General features: G+C 47.1%; 1 long non-coding RNA gene across 1 annotated transcript in view; it reads right to left on the bottom strand.

The window, feature by feature from the left end:
• LOC116459639 (uncharacterized) overlaps positions 1-3587 on the bottom strand; it is a 33992-nt gene extending 30405 nt beyond the window's left edge. The window contains exon 1 of the long non-coding RNA XR_009211263.1: positions 3442-3587. This is a non-coding gene — a long non-coding RNA (uncharacterized LOC116459639). The remainder of the gene's footprint in view (positions 1-3441) is intronic.
• Between the last annotated feature and the right edge of the window lie 14745 nt (positions 3588-18332).

Genomic DNA, 18332 nt, shown 5'->3' with positions numbered 1-18332 from the left:
GAGCTGAGATGGCTGGGGGACAGAGTGAGACTCCCTCTCAAAAAACAAACAAACAAAAAAACACAAAAACAGGGCCAGGCGCAGTGGCTCACGCCTGTAATCCCAACACTTTGGGAGGCCGAGGCAGGCAGATCACGAGGTCAGGAGATCGAGACCATCCTGGCTAACACAGTGAAACCCCGTCTCTACTAAAAATACAAAAAATTAGCCAGGCATGGTAGCGGGCGCCTGTAGTCCCAGATACTCAGGAGGCTGAGGCAGGAGAATGGCCTGAACCCGGGAGGCGGAGCTTGCAGTGAGCCGAGATCGCGCCACTACACTGCAACCTGGGTGACAGAGCAAGACTCTGTCTCAAACAAACAGACAAAACAAAAACAAGGACCAACCCTTTGAAAAACAAAAAGTACCCCCCAAAATATCTCCAGGCATTGTCAAACATCCCATGGGGTGGGGGTGTTGGGGGGCAAAGTTGCCCCTAGTTGAGAGACGCTATTGTGAAGCAACAAGCCCTGTGTTGAGAGCTGGCAGGCCCCCGCCTTGAACTAGGAGCGCCGCTTTTCCTGAGAACTCTTCACATTCACCAGTTGTGCAGTCTTCATCCTAATGCTCCTATTTTATGGTTTGATGAAACTGAGACTCACTGGGCTTCAGTGATGAGATCAAGGTCACATGGTAGCAAAAGCAGGACTTGCATCTATCTCATCATCTGACTTCATACACGAAAGTCGGCTCCCTGATTCATTCTTACTTTCACCAAGATAAAAAGGAAGCACCTCCTTTTAGGGTAGTTCCTTTTCCCTTGAAAAATGTTGGGAGTGAAGTCAAGAGACCTGTTTGTTTGTTTTGGCCATACTCTTCCAAACCATGAGCATAACAATGACAGTCGCTGGCTTTTACTGAACACTCAGTGCCAGATACTATCCTAGAATTCACTCAACTCTTCCCACCACCAATTTAAACCTAGGCCAGTTCCCCAAATGACCACAAGATGGCAGTCAGTACTAAGCTTTTGCTTAGAGCTGTTGGCCCCTAAACCAGATCCTCTAAGGGTGGCTGTTTAGGATTTACGGAGCTTCCAGCTGATGACTGGGAGCTAATGTGTGTGTCTCTGCCCCAGTCTCACAAGGCATGCCTTGTCTGATTGTGACTTGCTAGTACCAGAAACACAAAATATAAAACGTGGGCCAACTTCTGGGTTCTGATTCCCCATCCCGGTTGAGGTCACTGGGGTGAGAGGTAGACCTGGGCAACATTGGAGAACCGGAGACCTGTGTGCTGAAGAAGTGTACGGAGAAGCAGAGTTCCAGGAATCAGCTCAACTGAGAGTTACTTTAGTTGAGAAAGTTTAAGACACTCAAACGCAAGGTTGTGCTATCCTCTATACCAAGACTCCTCAAAAGCACGGTTGCCTCTGCCTTCACTTCCTGGTCTCCTGCTCTTTCTGGAACCCATCCAGTGAGGTTTCACTGCCACCACCCCACTGGGGCTGCTCTCGTCAAGGTGATCTCCACACTGCTCGAGCCAGTGGTCAGTTCTCTACCTTTGCTGACCTGTCCTGCAGTGGCTTTGGACTGTTGACCCCTCTCTCCCGCCAACAGGTTTCTCTGGCGGCCCCTCTGCCTCTATCTCCATCCCTCCCCTGCCGCACTGGCCCCTTCTCCTCAGTCTCCTTTGCTGGCCTCTCCTCATCTTCCTGACCTCCAAACACTGGAGTGCCCTTGGCGCAGCCCTTGGTCTCGTTCTCTGTCTCACTCGCTCCCAGCTCACCTGGTCCAGACCCATCACTGATAAGCCCCATATACATCTTCAGCCTGGACCTCTCCCCTAAACCCTGGCTTTGTTTATGCAGTCGCTTCCTTGATGTGGTAGCCAGCTCTAACATGGTTCCCAGAGATCTCTGCCAACTGATATTCACATTCATCACCTCTTCTTAGATGTGGGCAGGCCCCAGTCATCCTCTTCTAGCAAAGAGAACATAGCAAAAGCGATGGGGTGTCCTTTCCAAGGTTAGGTTACAGAAAGACAATGACGTCACTGCTGCCCGCTCTGTGCTGGCTATCATGTTGGAAGTATCTTTATGGAAAGGCTCACACTGCCAGGAGCAGAGGTCGCTAACCAAGAGCCCGTGAGGAACGGAATCCTACCGACAGCCCCATGAGGGAGGTTGGAAGCAGATCCTCCCCTACACAACTCTTTTTTTTTAAATACAATATGGGGGTCTCCCTATGTTGCCCAGGCTGGTCTTGAACTCCTGGCCTCAGGCTATCCTCCCACCTTGGCTTCCCAGAATGCTGAGATTATAGGCATGAGCCACCATACCCAGTCAGGATACGTTTTGGGGTGGTTATTGTTGTAGAGACATTTTTGTAGAGATGTGACATGTACTAGTTATCTATTACTGCATAACAAATTACCCCCAAATTAGCAGCTTAAGACAGCACATTGATTGTGTCTTAGTTTCTGCGGTCAGGAGTCCAGACACAGCTCACCTGGTTCTGATTCAGATTCTCTCAGGCTCTCACTCAGGATGTCTCTACTTCTATTTGCTTTTTAGAGACAGGGTTGCACTCTGTCACCCAGGCTGGAGTGCGGTGGTGCAATCATAGCTCACTGCAGCCTTGAACTTCTGGGCTCAAGCGATCCTCCCACCTCAGCCTCCTGAGTCGCTGGGAATACAGGTGTGCCACTGCATCCAACTAATGTAAAAAAAACTTTTTAAATTTTCTTAAAATGTGGGAGTGTAGCCGGGCATGGTGGCTCACGCCTGTAATCCCAGCACTTTGGGAGGCTGAGGCAGGCGGATCACCTGAGGTCAGGAGTTCAAGACCAGTCTGGCCAACATGGTGAAACCTCCTCTCTACTAAAAATATAAAAATTAACCAGGCATGGTAGCAGGTGCCTGTAATCCCAGTTACTCAGGAGGCTGAGGCAGGAGAATTGCTTGAACCTGGGAGGTGGAAGTTGCAGTGAGCTGAAATCGCGCCAGTACACCGCAGCCTGGGCAACAAGAGCAAAACTCCATCTTAAATAAATAAATAAATAAAAATTAGGGAGTGTATCCCAACCCACACTCCTGATTTTCTCCTGTATACCTTGCCCTAACCCCCAGTCTTTGCCACCTCTACCCTTCCACTGCTCAAGTTAAAGACCCAGCAGGCATCCTTGGGTCCTCTCTTTCTCTCAGCCTGTATCTAACTCCTCAACACTCCCCATCAGCCCACCCTTCAATATAGATCCATATGCAACCACTTCATATCACCTCCCCTGCCGCCTCCCCGGCCCAGGCCATCACCATCTCTTACCCAGGCTGTTGCAGTAGCAGTTCCTGACGGGCCTCCCCATGCCACCGTGTTCCCTTTACAGTCAGTTCTCCGCCCAGCCACCAGAGGGCTCCTGTTGAAACCTGGGTCAGATCAAGTCCCTCCTCTACTCCCTCCTCACCTGCCAGGGCTCCCCGCCACACTCAGGGTAGAAATTCCAAGTCTTGGCCGGGCGCGGTGGCTCACGCTTGTAATCCCAGCACTTTGGGAGGCCGAGGCGGGCGGATCACGAGGTCAGGAGATCGAGACCACGACGAAACCCCGTCTCTACTAAAAATACAAAAAATTAGCTGGGCGTGGTGGCGGGCGCCTGTAGTCCCAGCTGCTCGGAGAGGCTGAGGCAGGAGAATGGCGCGAACCCGGGAGGCGGAGCTTGCAGTGAGCCGAGATCGCACCACTGCACTCCAGCCTGGGCGACAGAGCGAGACTCCGTCTCAAAAAAAAAAAAAAGAAATTCCAAGTCTTTACCACGGCATGCCAGCTGCTAAATAACCCAGTCCCCTGTCACCCTCTGATCTGCCTTCTAACCACTTTGTCCACCCCGCCTCCCTCTGCGGCAGCCACGCTGTCTTCCTTTCGGTCCCCATAACACAGCCAGCACACTCCGGCCTCAGGGCCTTTGCATTCACTGTGCCTTCCGCCTCTAATATTCTTACTCCAGCTATTCACCAGCTTCCTCTCTTGCTCAAAAGGCATCAGAGAGGCCTTCCCTACCAACGGGTGTGAAACGGCCCCTCCCTACCCCATCCCATGTGTCTCTTTCCCACTTACTCTGCTACACTTCTTCATAACATGTACTATCACCTGACTTTATATAGTTGCCTCTCCTACCACCCCCCAAAAATGTGAGCACCATATTTACTTCACTGTTGTTTTCCCAGTACCTAGTTCAATGCCCAGCATGTAGCAGGTGCTTGATAAAGATTTGTGGAATGAATGGACATAGACTCTCAGTTTTGTTTTTGTTTTGGAGACAGAGTCTCTGTCACCCAGGCTGAAGTGCAGTGGCACCATTGTGGCTCAGGGCAACCTCCACCTCCTGAGTTCAAGCGATTCTCCTACCTCATCCTCCCGAGTAGCTGGGACTACAGGTGCCCACCACCACTCCGGGCTAATTTTTGTATTTTTAGTAGAGATGGGGTTTCACCATGTTGGCCAGGCTGGTCTCGAACTCCTGACCTCAGGTGATCTGCCTGCCTCGGCCTCCCAAAGTGTTGAGATTACAGGCATGAGTCGCCACGCCCGGCCTATGAGGGGCAAATTATTACTGTTCTTTCAGCCTTCTGTTCCTACTCCTTTCTTCTCTCATTCAATTCTGCAGTCTCTGGTGAAGAATCTAGACACAGGTAGGAAAATACCACAAAGGATATTATTTCAGCCCCTTATTCTTTTCCTCCTTTCCCAGTCCTGTTCCCTTGCACCAGCTGCTGCCACTAGAAGCACCACCTCATCTGCCAGCTCCATCTCACCAAGTGGAAAACAAGTCTTTCTAAGTGCAGGTGTCCCCGGGAAGAGCAACACTCTAAGAGTTGTCACCCACCCTTGACACTTTCAGTCCGTGAAGATCCCCCAGCCTTCCGTCCTACTTTTCTTCATACAGTTTATTACTGTGTTGCAGACCCTGAATTAGGAATTGAGGAATACCTGTGGGAGCAAGACACAGTCCGCATTCCAAGGGGCTCCCAGCCTAGCGAGGGACCAAGCCACCTAGGCCGTTTGGACCCAGGATGATAGGTGCTGGAGGAAGCTCTGGGGACCACAGGAGGGGGCCTCGGAGGTGGAGAGTCAGGGAAGTCTTCCTGGAGGAGAAAACCTCTAAGCCGAGTCCTGGAAAATAGTATGATTTAGCCCTTAGAAGTCTGGGTGCAGTGGCTCACGCCTGTAATCCTAGCACTTTGGGAAGCTGAGGCAGGAGGATGGCTTGAGCCCAGGGGTTTAAGACCAGCCTGGGCAATATAGTAAGACTTCATCTCTACAAAAAATTTAAAAATTAGGCCGGGCACGGTGGCTCATGCCACGCCTGTAATCCCAGCACTTTGAGTTCGGGCAGATCATTTGAGTTCAGGAGTTTGAGACCAACATGGCCAACATGTCAAAACCCCGTCTCTACCAAAAAATACAAAAATTAGCTGGGCATGGTGCTGGGTGCCTGTAGCCCCAGCTACTCAGGAGCCTGAGGCAGGAAAATCGCTGGAACCTGGGAGGTGGAGGTTGCAGTGAGCTGAGATCACTCCACTGCACTCCAGCCTGGGTGACAGGGCAAGACTTTGTCTCAAAAAAATAAAAATAAAAATTAAAATTAGCCAAACATGGTTTGGCTGGTGGTGCGTGCCTATATCCCAACTACTTGGAAGTCTGAAGTGGGCGGATCACTTGAGCCTGGGAGGCAGGCGTTGCATTGAGCCAAGATTGTGCCACTGCACTCCGCCTGGGTGACAGTGAGACCATGTGTCAAAAAAAAAAAAAAAAAAAGAAAGAAAAAGAAAAAAGAAAGGAGGGGGGAAAAGGAAAGTTGGGAGCCTGAGAAGGTGCAGGTACCCCTGGGATAGCAGATCTGTAAGCGTTTTTCAGTCATTTCCACCTAGGGTGACAGGAGGGGCTGTGTGCAGGGGATGATGGTGTCAAGAGGAAGCAAGCAGGCATGGAACTTCCCTAGAGAGAAGAGGGTCTCCGCTTTCCCACGGCCTCTGCTCTTAGGTGTCTAACCACCAAATATTTCTTCAGCAACTTTCCCACCTGACTGTGGCTGCCTTTAACTCCAAGTCATTTCTAGCAATAGTGTCCCACGGAGGATAAACTTCATTCTCTGTCAGCTTCCTCCCACTGGTTCAAGATGTGTCAATGTTTCCATGAGGTTTACTTTTCACCTCACGGCTTTCACTCTTCATTTCCCTGGCCGCCTTTCCCCTAGTCCTCCCCACATGGATTGCTACCTTTCTTCAGTCTCTTTTTTTTTTTTTTTTTAATTTTTTTAATGTTTTTGCTGTGTCACCCAGGCTGGAGTGCAGTGGCACCAGGCTCAAGTGATCCCGCTTCAGCCACCTGAGTAGCTGGGACTACAGGCGCATGCCACCACGCCTGACTAATTTGTGTATTTTTCTGTAGAGACAGGGTTTCGCTATGTTGCCTGGGCTTGTCTTGAACTTCTGGGCTCACGTGATCCTCCAGGCTCTGCCTTCCAAAGTGTTGGGATTACAGGCGTGAACCACTGTGCCCGGCCTCCTCAGTGTCTTCTGACTGTTGGTCTGTACACATGGACTAAAGCTTTGCTTCCCCCCAAGCCCCACTGCATCCCTCTCTCCACCCAGCAAGTGTTTTATGAAGGGCCCTGGGAGCCGGCCCTTAGAGACAAGGACTGAGCCCCTGACTCGCAGACACACAGGGAAGATACGCAGGGAAGCGCTCCCAGCCTCCCTCCCGTGTCGTCCTCTCACCAGCTATTAGTAAAAGAGGGACTCATTTAAATGCTTACTTTTTTCCCACAAATAAATTATGATTTTATTCCCTGGGAAATAGTTTTTATAAATGCCTCTGATCATATTTTGTTTCATTAACAGGGGATTTTTTTGTTTTGTTTTACATCTCTTTTATTATTTTGTTTTAATTTTACTTTAGATTCAAGGGCACGTGTGCACATTTCTTTTCTTTTCTTTTTTTTTTTTTTGAGATGGAATCTCACTCTGTAGCCCAGGCTCTGGAGTACAGGGGTGTGATCTCGGCTCACTGCAACCTCCACCTCCTGGGTTCAAGCGATTCTCTTGCCTCAGCCTCCCGAGTAGCTGGGATTACAGGCACTCACCACCATGCCCGGCTAATTTTTGTATTTTTAGTAGAGAAAGGGTTTCACCACGTTGGCTAGGATGGTCTCGGACTCCTGACCTCAAGTGATCTGCTGGCCTCGGCCTCTCAAAGTGCTGGGATTACAAGTATGAGTCACTGCACCTGGCTGGATTCCACAGTTTTGTGATCCTCACCCTTCTCCAACCTTCCACCCTCTAGTAGGCCCCAATGTCTGTTGTTCCCTTCTTCGTGTCCATAGGTACTCAGTGTTCAGCTCCCACTTGTAAGGGAAAGCGTGCAGTATTTTTTTTCTGTTCCTGTGTTAGTTTGCTTAGGAAACAAGGGTTTTATGCATGTGTGTTTGGTGTATGATTGTGTGTGTCTGTGCATCTGTGTTGTGTGTGTGAATGTATGCATTTGGGTCTGTGTGTATGTTTGTAATCTGGGTTTGTGCATGTGCATGCTTGTATTTGTGTCTGTTGTGTCTATGTGTGTATGTTTGTGTATCTGTGTTTGCGTATGTGAATATGTGTGTGTATTTGTGTAAGTTGTGTCTGTGTGTCTGTGTTTGTGTATGTGAGTATGTGCGTGTATTTGTATATGTTGTGTCTGTGTGTATGTTTGGGTATCTGTGTTTGTGTATGTGAATATGAGTGTGTATTTGTGTATGTTGTGTCTGTGTGTATGTTTGTATGTCTGTGCTTGTGTATGTGTGTGTGTGTGCTTGTGTATATGTAAAAGACTGAGTTAAATAATTACTTGGTAGCTTCTGTACTGGTATTTCTGATAATCACCAAGAAATAATTACTTGGTGATTATCAGAAATAACTTTCATATTAAAGATACACAAAACTCAAAATTTTGTCAGACTTTACATGTTTTTAAAATCTCCTTCTGCCTCTTACCAAGGATACAGAAATGTATCCCGTGAGGGGCATCTTATTTAAAGTGTATGTTTGGTTTCTTCTCCTGACAGTGTGGCACTGACAAGATGTCTTTTGTGAATGATGTGATGGAGAATGGATTTGAAGTCAGCCTGCTTCTCAAATGGAGTTTTGGGGGAAATAAAGGATTCCTTTCAGAGGCACTGGGAGAAAGTACTTGTGAAAGTGTCCCAGTGGCTGGGCACAGTGGCTCATGCCTGTAATCCCAACATTTTGTGGGGCCGAGGCAGGAGGATCACTTGAGCCCAGGAGCTCAAGACCAGCCTGAGCTGGTCACTACAGGGCAGCGTGGTGAGACCCTGTCTCTAAAAAACAAGAAAAGAAAAATAAAAGGTGCCCAAGCAATTAGGAGTCCTGTCAATTCATCAAATAAACATTTTGCAGCTCCTTTTCAAGGATTTCCCAGCTCCTGGCATCTTCCTCTCCAGCCTCCTCCCTGCTACCCAGACCTCAGCCTGACCCCACCTGCCCCACCCTTCGATCTGAGGAGCTCTTGCATTTTTGGGCCTGATTGGGATGATTTTATTTAGCATTTGATCACCTGTGTACAATAACCATCCACCTTCTCCAACTTCTGATATCCTGGAGCACACCTGTGTTTCCCAAACATATGCATTCACACCGTCTTTCATTCATCAAAATTTATTCATTCATCCAAACGTATGGCTTGTCAACTATATGCCAGGCATTGTGCTAAGTGAGGCAAAAATAAAAAGCAAAATGCAGTCTTGGCCCTGAATCAAGAAGGGAGCGTGTCAGGAAGTCATTACAGTACTATGTGATAAATCAGGTAAGAGAGGAAGTCCAAAGTGCTATGTTATCTCTATTTGTCAGTGATTCATTCAACGAATCTTTATTGAGTTTATACTAAATATATCAGACCCTGTTCTAGATATTGGAGTGACAAAGGTGAAGAAAACAGATAAATTCCTGCTTTCACGAAACTTACATTCTGAGGAGGGAAGACAGATGATAAGCAACGAAACATGAACATCTGTATAATCATTTCAGCTATGATAGGTCCTGGGAAGAGAATAAGACAAGGTAGTATAATAGAGAGTTTGGTCCCAAATAACGAGACTTTGCCAGTCCTAGTAATTCTGTCCTCTCGTGATTGACTGGCTCAGGAATAGGCTCATGACTCAATGGAGACGGGCAGCCGGGAGGCCTTTGGACAAAGGATGTCTCTCTGGGGAGGTGATGCTTAACGCCACTGAGAAGATCCGTGAGACATCTGAAGCAAAGAGCAAGTGCAAAGTTCCAAGCAGGGGGAGCAAGTCTGGGGTGTTCAAAGAACAGTCAGGAAGCCAGTGACTGGGCTGGGCGCGGTGGTTCACACCTATAATCCCAGCACTCTGGGAGGCCGAGGCAGGCAGATCATCGAGGTCAGGAGTTCAAAACCAGCCTTGGCCAACGTGGTGAAACCCCATCTCTACTAAAAATACAAAAATTAGCCAGGCATGGTGGCAGGCGCCTGTAATCCCAGCTACTCAGGAGGCTGAGGCAGGAGAGTCTCTTGAACCTGGGATGCAGAAGTTGCAGGCAGCCGAGATCGCGCCATTGCACTCCAGCCTGGGTGACAAGAGTGAAACTCCATCTCAAAAAAAAAAAAAAAAAGAAAGCCAGTGACTGGAGCATGGTGAGGAGAGTATGGAAGACAAGGTGGACCAGTATGCCTTTCAATCCCTCTAATGTACCTTCCTGGGCCGCAGAGCAGAAAGCTAAAACCAACATTCCGAATGCCTTGGCAGATACAGCCCTGGAGGCTGCACCTGGAGAGTGAACTTGGGAAGGTGGAAGTGAGGCAGAGCCCATCTTCCTGCTGCCTTTGACTTTGCTGCTGGCAAGTTAGGTCATGGAGACTCCTTGGATCTCTGCAGCAACGTTCCAGTGTTTGATCACTAGCTTAGTGAGCAGCTGTAGCTTCCTGATCCCTGTCTTCCTGTCGGGAGCAGTGGCAGTGGCTCTCCTAGGGGACCAGTTCAGTGGTGTTCTTTCAGCAGTTACTCCCAAAGGCCAAGCATGAAGCCTCCTATACCCCTCCTTCCAAAGATGTTGAAGGAAGCAAGTCCCTGTACTAAATCCCTTTCTGCTACAAATACCTGCAGTGGTCTCCTGGTTCTCTGCAACTGGTACTGGGTGATGCAGAGGTTTGGGGGACCCAGCTCTCATCCTCCAGGAGACCCCACCATGAAGCAGAGAAGAACCCACTAACCCTGCTCTCTGTTTCCCATGACAGAGCGAAGTCCTTATTCATAATGAAACATTGACCCTGACTTCAGAGTAGTTCAAACTTGGTCAAAGAATTGTGGGCAGTCTTAATAAACATAAATCCACAAGTTCCTCTTTGCCATATTTGTTGACTTGCTCAAATAATTTTTATTTTTTATTTTTTTTAGAGACAAGGTCTCTCTCTGTTATCCAGGCTGGAGTGTAGGGGTGTGGTCACAGCTCACTGCAGCCTCACACTCTTGGGCTCAAGCAATCCTCCTGCCTCAGCCTCCTAAGTTGCTGGAACTACAGGCACACACCACCATGCCTGGCTAATTTTTATTTTTTGTAGAGATGAGGTCTTGCTTTGTTGCCCAGGCTGGCCTTGAACTCCTGGCCTTAAGTGATCCTCCCCACCTCAGCCTCCCAAAGTGCTGTGATCACAGGCGTGAGCTACTGTGCCTGGCCTTAAATAGTTTAAGCACATGTGGCGGGCTTGATTTCCTTGGGCCATCTATTTCTGAGTAGGTTACACTTGGCTAGATGTTCAGTGACCTGCTCATTATTACAATTTTATAGACTAGCCAGGTATGGAGGTGATACTGGTCTGCATTTCCAGGTGACTTGCCAATGAAAGTCAACACTTATGGAGTGCCACTGTGAGCAAGACCTGGACAAAAAGCACGGGGGAGATTTTCCCTCCAGGTGCTTACCGTTTAGTGGAGAGAAATACAGAGATAAGCCATCAGAACTAACACTGATAGTGTTTACCAGGTACTGCTCCAAATGCTTTACATGAATGAACCAACTTATTTTTCAAGACAGTGAAATAAGTCATATTGTTTTTCCTATTTTACATATAAGGAAACTGAGGCCCTGTGTTCCTGCCCTTGAGGTGCTCACAAGGTAGGAGGGGAAGCTGACAGCTAAGTACATTAATTGTGATATGGAATAATAAGGGGTTTGGGGGTACCAAGGGGTAGGTTAACTCTTTGTAGGTGACTTACCGGTAAGAAAGCCTTCTTTGGAGAGGTGACACACAAGCTGGGTTTTGAAAAATATAAAATGTAAAATGAAGATGGTCTGCAAGGCCAATGGCTGTGGAGTGGAGGGTGGGTCAAGGGTCGGGGTTGGGGCAGAAGGCATTCCAGATGGAGGGCACGGCAAGTCCAAAGACAAGGTGGTGTGGAACAAGATGACGTGTTGCAGAAAGCGGAAGCTCAGTTGGGTTGCAGCAGTGCTAGTGAGTAGCAGCTGGAAGGGAGGCTGGAGAGTGAGCAGCTGCCATGTCTTGAAGGGGACTCCCCTCCGCCACCTGCCCCCTCATCACCCCCAGCTCCCACTGCTGTGCTGAGTTTGCACTTTTCTCTGGGGCAGTGGTAAGGGTTGTAATTCATCCATTAGAGTATTGTGAAATCAGTTAAGCAGGTCAAAAAGGAATAGAATGGAACAGACTAGACTGGAATAAAAGGAAGATGCAATATTCTCGTATTAAGAGTAAATGCTATTCTGTAAAAATGCTTCCATTTTATATATTGTGATAGAGGCTGCAAGTTTTCCATCAATCCATTCTCCTCTTCTGTATCTTAATAATCAAATCCCTGGCCGGGCGCGGTGGCTCACACCTGTAATCCCAGCACTTTGGGAGGCCCACGTGGGCAGATCACCAGGTCAGGAGTTCGAGAACAGCCTGACCAACATGGTGAAACCCCGTCTCTACTAAAAATACAAAGTTTAGCCCGGCGTGGTGGCGGGCAACTGTAATCCCAGCTACTCGGGAGGGTGAGGCAGGAGAATTGCTTGAACCCAGGTTTCGGAGGTTGCAGTGAGCCAAGATCCTGCCATTGCACTCCAGCCTGGGTGTCACAGTGAGACTCCGTCTAAAAAAAAAAAAAATGTTTTAAGCAAGTGAGCAATGTAATCATATTCATGTTCCCAAGCTGAAAGGAATCTTAAGGATCACTTAGCCCAGTTATTCCTTCTTACAGATGGGAAACTTGAACCCACTGAGGTTAAGCAACTTATTCAAGGTCCTGAGGCTCAGTGGCAAGAGCTAGTTTTTGAACCCTGATTTCCGAATCCAAGACCAGACCTCTTAAGTGTCACTAGCTGACAAAGATTCATTTATCTTGCTCTCTCTTTCAACCCTCAAATACACTTCAACATCATTTTATTCCTCTAATTTTCTAATTACTTCAACAAATATTTATGTATAACCCTATTATATACTAGGTTATAAAGACAGAGGAACACCTTCATAAAATTCTCCTTAGCTAGTATCATAAATAGATACGGAAGTAAATATTTCTAGGTTTATGCATGGATTCATACATATAGATATCTTTCCTAGCTCTGACCACTGAGAGGGCATAGAAGCAATGATATCCTTGTAGCAACTGAGCACATCTAGAGCCCAGATTTTTTTTTTTCTTTTTTTTTTTCTGAGATGGAGTCTCGCTCTGTCACCCAAGCTGGAGTGCAGTGGCGCGATCTCGGCTCACTGCAAGCTCTGCCTCCTGGGTTCACGCCATTCTCCTGCCTCAGCCTCCCGAGTAGCTGAGACTACAGGCGCCCGCCACCACGCCCAGCTAATTTTTTGTATTTTTAGTAGAGACAGGGTTTCACCGTGTTAGCCAGGATGGTCTCGATCTCCTGACCTCGTGATCCGCCCGCCTCGGCCTCCCAAAGTGCTGGGATTACAGGCGTGAGCCACCGCGGCCGGCCGAAGCTTTTTCATTTAATAAAGTCTCATTTGTCTATTTTTGCATTTTCTTTTGAGCTCTTACTCATGAATTATTTGCTTAGGCCAATGTCTAGAATTTTCCTAGATTTTTTTCTAGAGTTTTTGCAGTTTCAGGTCTTACATTTAAGTTTTTAATCCATCTTGAGTTAATTTTATATATGGTAAGAGGAGGTATGGGTCCTGTTTCCTTCTTCAGCATGTGGCTATCCCATTTCCCAGCACCACGTATTGAGTAGCGTGTCCTTTCCCTAGTGTAAATTTTTGTCAGATTTGCAAAGATCAGTTGACTATAGGTATGTAGCTTTTTTTCTGTTTTTTTTTTTTTTTTTATTATACTTTAAGTTTTAGGGCACATGTGCACAAAGTGCAGGTTTGTTACATATGTATACATGTGCCATGTTGGCGTGCTGCACCCATTAACTCATCATTTAACATTAGGTATATCTCCTAATGCTACCCCTCCCCCCTTCCCCTACCCCACAACAGGCCCCGGAGTGTGATATTCCCCTTCCTGTGTCCATGAGTTCTCATTGTTCAGTTCCCACCTATGAGTGAGAACATGCAGTGTTTGGTTTCTTGTCCTTGCGATAGTTTGCTGAGAATGATGGTATTCCATGGTGTATATGTGCCACATTTTCTTAATCCAATCTATCATTGTTGGACATTTGGGTTGGTTCCAAGTCTTTGCTATTGTGAATAGTGCCGCAATAAACATACGTGTGCATCTGTCTTTATAGCAGCATGATTTATAATCCTTTGGGTATATACCCACTAATGGGATGGCTGGGTCAAATGGTATTTCTAGTTCTAGATCCTTGAGGAATCGCCACACTGACTTCCATAATGGTTGAACTAGTTTACAGTCCCACCAGAGTGAAAGTGTTCCTATTTCTCCACATCCTCTCCAGCACCTGTTGTTTCCTGACTTTTTAATGACCACCATTCTAACTGGTGTGAGATGGTATCTCATTGTGGTTTTGATTTGCATTTCTCTGATAGCCAGTGATGATGAGCATTTTTTCACATGATAATTACCTTCTTTATCTTTTTCTTTTTTTTTTTTTTTACTGTTGTTGATTTAAGTCTGCTTGATCTGAGTATAGCTACTCCTGCTCACTTTTGGTTTCCATTTGCATAGAATATCTTTTTCCACCCCTTTACTACCTTCAGTCTATAAGTGTCTTTACCAGTTAGGTGGATTTCTTGTAAGCAATATATGATTGGATTATTTTTTCTTATCCATTCCACCACAGATTTGGCTTTTAAATAGCATTCTTCAACAAAAGGACGAAGGTTTCTTGGAGAAGTGGTTGATTTCAGTGCTGGGAAGGGAAAAGACACGAGGAACCCGGAGTGGCTTATGGTGGCAGAGAGAAAGTGCTCAAAAAAGGATGGGAGCTCATTGAAAGGACTCAGGAACCAACCTGAAAGAGCTCCCAATGGCTAAAGCTGAAGCAGTTTGAGCAACAAAATAATTAACAATAGTGATGGATTCTATAACCCATAGAATAAAATACACATCCATGAGTCCATACTGATATAAATAACTGAATAAACAAAATGACCTTTACTTAACTAGATGACTGGAAATGTGAGAATTTCAATGCTCATAGCTGTGGGTAGGCTTGAATAATTATACTTTGTAATATCTGGAATTAAAACCACTTGTAGGCCGGGTGCGGTGGCTCATGCCTGTAATCCCAACACTTTGGGAGGCCAAGGCGGGCAGATCACCTGAGGTCGGGAGTTCGAGACCAGCCTGACCAACGTGGAGAAACCCTGTCTCTACTAAAAATACAAAAATTAGCTGGGCATGTTGGCGGGTGCCTGTAGTCTCAGCTACTCAGGAGGCTGAGGCAGGAGAATTACTTGAACCCGGGAGGCGGAGGTTGCAGTGAGCCGAGATTGTGCCACTGCACTCCAGCCTGGGTGACAGAGCATGACTCCTACTCAAACAAAAAAAAAAGAGAGAGAGAAAGAAGGTAGCAGAAGACAAATAACAACTCGAAACAAGGGAGACTTTTCTAACTGTCTTGGGAGGGGAATGGACTCAGCTAAGGGAGAATGCCTATCTATATGGTGGTGCTGATTCCTGTACTGAGGAGGAGGGAGCTGTGGACAACAAGATGGACCAAGACGCAGGGGTGGGATGGGGAGATTGACTGGAAAGAGCAAACTCAAATGTCTGAGTCCACAATCCACTGTTTTGTCTGAGCTCTAGAATTCCCAAAGTATTGTTTTCATAGCAATTGTATAGTATTTCAGCCACCTCATGTGTTAACTCAGCATTTGAGGGCAGAGCTGAGAGCTCAACCTCCATTCGTAATGCGGTTTCTATAGGAAGATGTGTTGGATTTCAAGCAAATGATACACAAACAAACTTTTGAAACATGACCCTTTATAAGCAGAGAACTGCCTGCTCTTCTTTTTACTGGTTCTTAAACTCCTTAACACTCCCAGCTGTCCTCATGCTACTGTTCCTGGGTTTGGGGATTAAGCCTATGTTTGTCTTATTAAATTATGATTTTCTAAACTTCAAATTCCAGGATGAGTTTGACCAGACAGGAAAGAAGGAAACCCAAGACCTGGCCCCTTCTGAGTCAGATTTTTCCAACCCAGGCTGAGGCAGGTGGATCACTTGAGGTCAGGAGTTCGAGACCAGCCTAGCCAATATGGTGAAACTCTGTCTCTATTAAAAATACAAAAGTTAGCCAGGAGGCCAGGAGCGGTGGCTCACACCTGTAATCCCAGCACTTTGGGAGGCCGAGGAGGGTGGATCACGAGGTCAGGAGTTCGAGACCAGCCTGGGCAATATGGTGAAACCCCATCTCTACTAAAAATACAAAAAAAACCTAGCCAGGCGTGGTGGCGCACGCCAGTAGTTCCAGCTACTCAGGAGAGTAAGGCAGGAGAATCACTTGAACTGAGGAGGCAGAGGTTGCAGTGAGCCAAGATTGCGCCACTGCACTCCAGCCTGGGCAACAGAGGGAGACTCTGTCTTAAAAAAAAAAAATTAGCCTGGCATGGTGGTGCACATCTGCTGTCCCAGCTACTTGGGAGGCTAAGGCAGGAGATTCACTTGAACCTGGGAGGCGGAGGTTACAGTGAGCTCAGATTGCACCGTTGCACTCCAGCCTGGGCGACACAGGGAGACTCCATCTCAAGGGAAAAGAAAAAAAAAAAAGAAGATTTTTGCAACCTAGCTTTATTAGTTTGTCTGAAGTAAACGCCTTGGTTGATAGATAATCCTGCCCCCTCCCCCGTTCCCGAGAAACCTGCTGTGACACCTGCAGCCAACATTCTCTTCTTAGGCCCCCAGTAGTGATCTGTATCTTTATAAAGGAGACAACACGTTTTGGTGCTGGTTACCATTTACTTTATCATGTTATTATGTATCCTCTTGTCTGTTCTCTAGTTGTTCCCTGTACCCTACACCTGCCTTTTCATAAAACTGTGTGCCTTGACCTTACATTAGTCTGTAACATATTCATCTGTTAGGGCCTCCAAAAAGCCAAAGACAGCAGCAACACGGTGTGGTTTTTTTCTGTTTGCTTTTTTGTTTTTTTGAGACGAGGTCTTGCTCTGTCGCCCAGGCTGGAGTGCAGTGGCGTGACCCAGGGGCAAGCGATTCTCCTGCCTCAGCCTCCCGAGTAGCTGGGATTACAGGCGTGTGCCACCACGCCCAGCTGATTTTTAGTAGAGACGGGGTTTCACCGTGTTGGCCAGGCTGATCTTGAACTCCTAACCTCAGATGATACTCCTGCCTCAGCCTCCCAAAGTGCCGGGATTACAGGCATGAACCACTGCACCTGGCCAGCAATGCAGTGTGTAAGGAAAGACCGTAAACTTGGGGGGGACACACAAACTTAGAATTCTACTCTGCCTTTTACTAGCCATGTGACCTTGGTAAATTATTCCATTTTGGAGTCTTGATTTACTAGTCTCTAAAAGGGAAATGACTGTACACTTATAAAGTGTCTGTCACATGCTAGGCACCCAATAAATCATCATTCCCATAAATAAGCACATGATGTATGACACCACTTCAATAAAATCCTACAACAGGCAAACCTAATCTACAGTGACAGAAAGCAGATCTGTGGTTGCCTGGGGCCAGTGAGGGTGGGATGGGGAGATTGACTGCAAAGGGCCCAGGGAACTTTTGGGGGTGGTGGAAATGTTCTGTATCCTGATTGTGGTCATGGTTACAGGGGCCTGTATGTTTGTCAAAACACATCAAACTGTGTGCTTAAAATGAGTGCTATTTAGTGTATGTAAATTACCCCTCAATAAAGTTTTTTTTTTTTTTAAATATGTATTCTCGCTGGGCATGGTGGCTCATGCCTGTAATCCCAGCACTTTGGGAGGCTGAGGCGGGCAAATCACAAGGTCAGGAGTTCGAGACCAGCCTGGCCAACATGGTGAAACGCCATCTCTACTAAAAATACAATTAGCTGGGCGTGGTGGTGGGCGCCTGTAATCCCAGCTACTCGGGAGGCTGAGGCAGGCGAATCGCTTGAACCCGGGAGGCAGAGGTTGCAGTGAGCCAAGATCACACCACTGCACTCCAGCATGGATGACTGTGTGAGACTCCATCTCAAAAAATAAAATAAAATAAAATAATGTATTCTCTTTTTTTTTTTTTTTTTTTGAGAGGGAGTCTTGCTCTGTCACCCAGGCTGGAGTACAGAGGCACAATCTTGGCTCACTGCAAACTCTGCCTCCTGGGTTCAAGCGATTCTCATGCTTCAGCCTCCCGAGTAGCTGGCATTACAGGTGCCCGCCACCATGCCCAGCTAATTTTTGTATTTTAGAAGAGACGAGGTTTCACTATGTAGGTCAAGCTGGTCTCGAACTCCTGACCTTAAATGATCCACCCGCCTTGGCCTCCCAAAGTGCTGGGATTACAGGCGTGAGCAACCACACCCAGCCGTATTCCCTTTCTTTCTCCATCAATTAAAATACATTGGATTTACCTGGGCAGGGTAGCTCACTCCCGTAATCCCAGCACTTTGGGAGGCCGAGGTGGGTGGATTACCTGAGGTCAGGAGATTGAGCCCAGCCTGGCTAACATGGTGAAACCTTGTTTCTACAAAAAATACAAAAATTAGTTGGGCATGGTGGTGTGTGCGTGTCTGTAACCACAGCTACTTGGGAGGTTGAGACAGGAGAATTGCTTGAACCTGGGAGGAGGCTGCAGTGAGCCAAGATCATGCTACTGCACTCCAGCCTGGGCAACAGAGCGAGACTCTGCCTCAAAAACAAACGATAAAATAAAATATGTTGGATTTAGGAATACATTCTAGTGCCAAATATACATTTTAAGTTATCTTT

This window comes from Hylobates moloch, unplaced genomic scaffold (genome assembly GCF_009828535.3).
Source record: "Hylobates moloch isolate HMO894 unplaced genomic scaffold, HMol_V3 SCAFFOLD_20, whole genome shotgun sequence".
Classification (NCBI taxonomy): Eukaryota; Metazoa; Chordata; class Mammalia; order Primates; family Hylobatidae; genus Hylobates; species Hylobates moloch.
The sequence above is the reverse complement of the archived record's forward strand: the minus strand, read 5'-3'. Positions and strand labels throughout refer to the sequence as shown.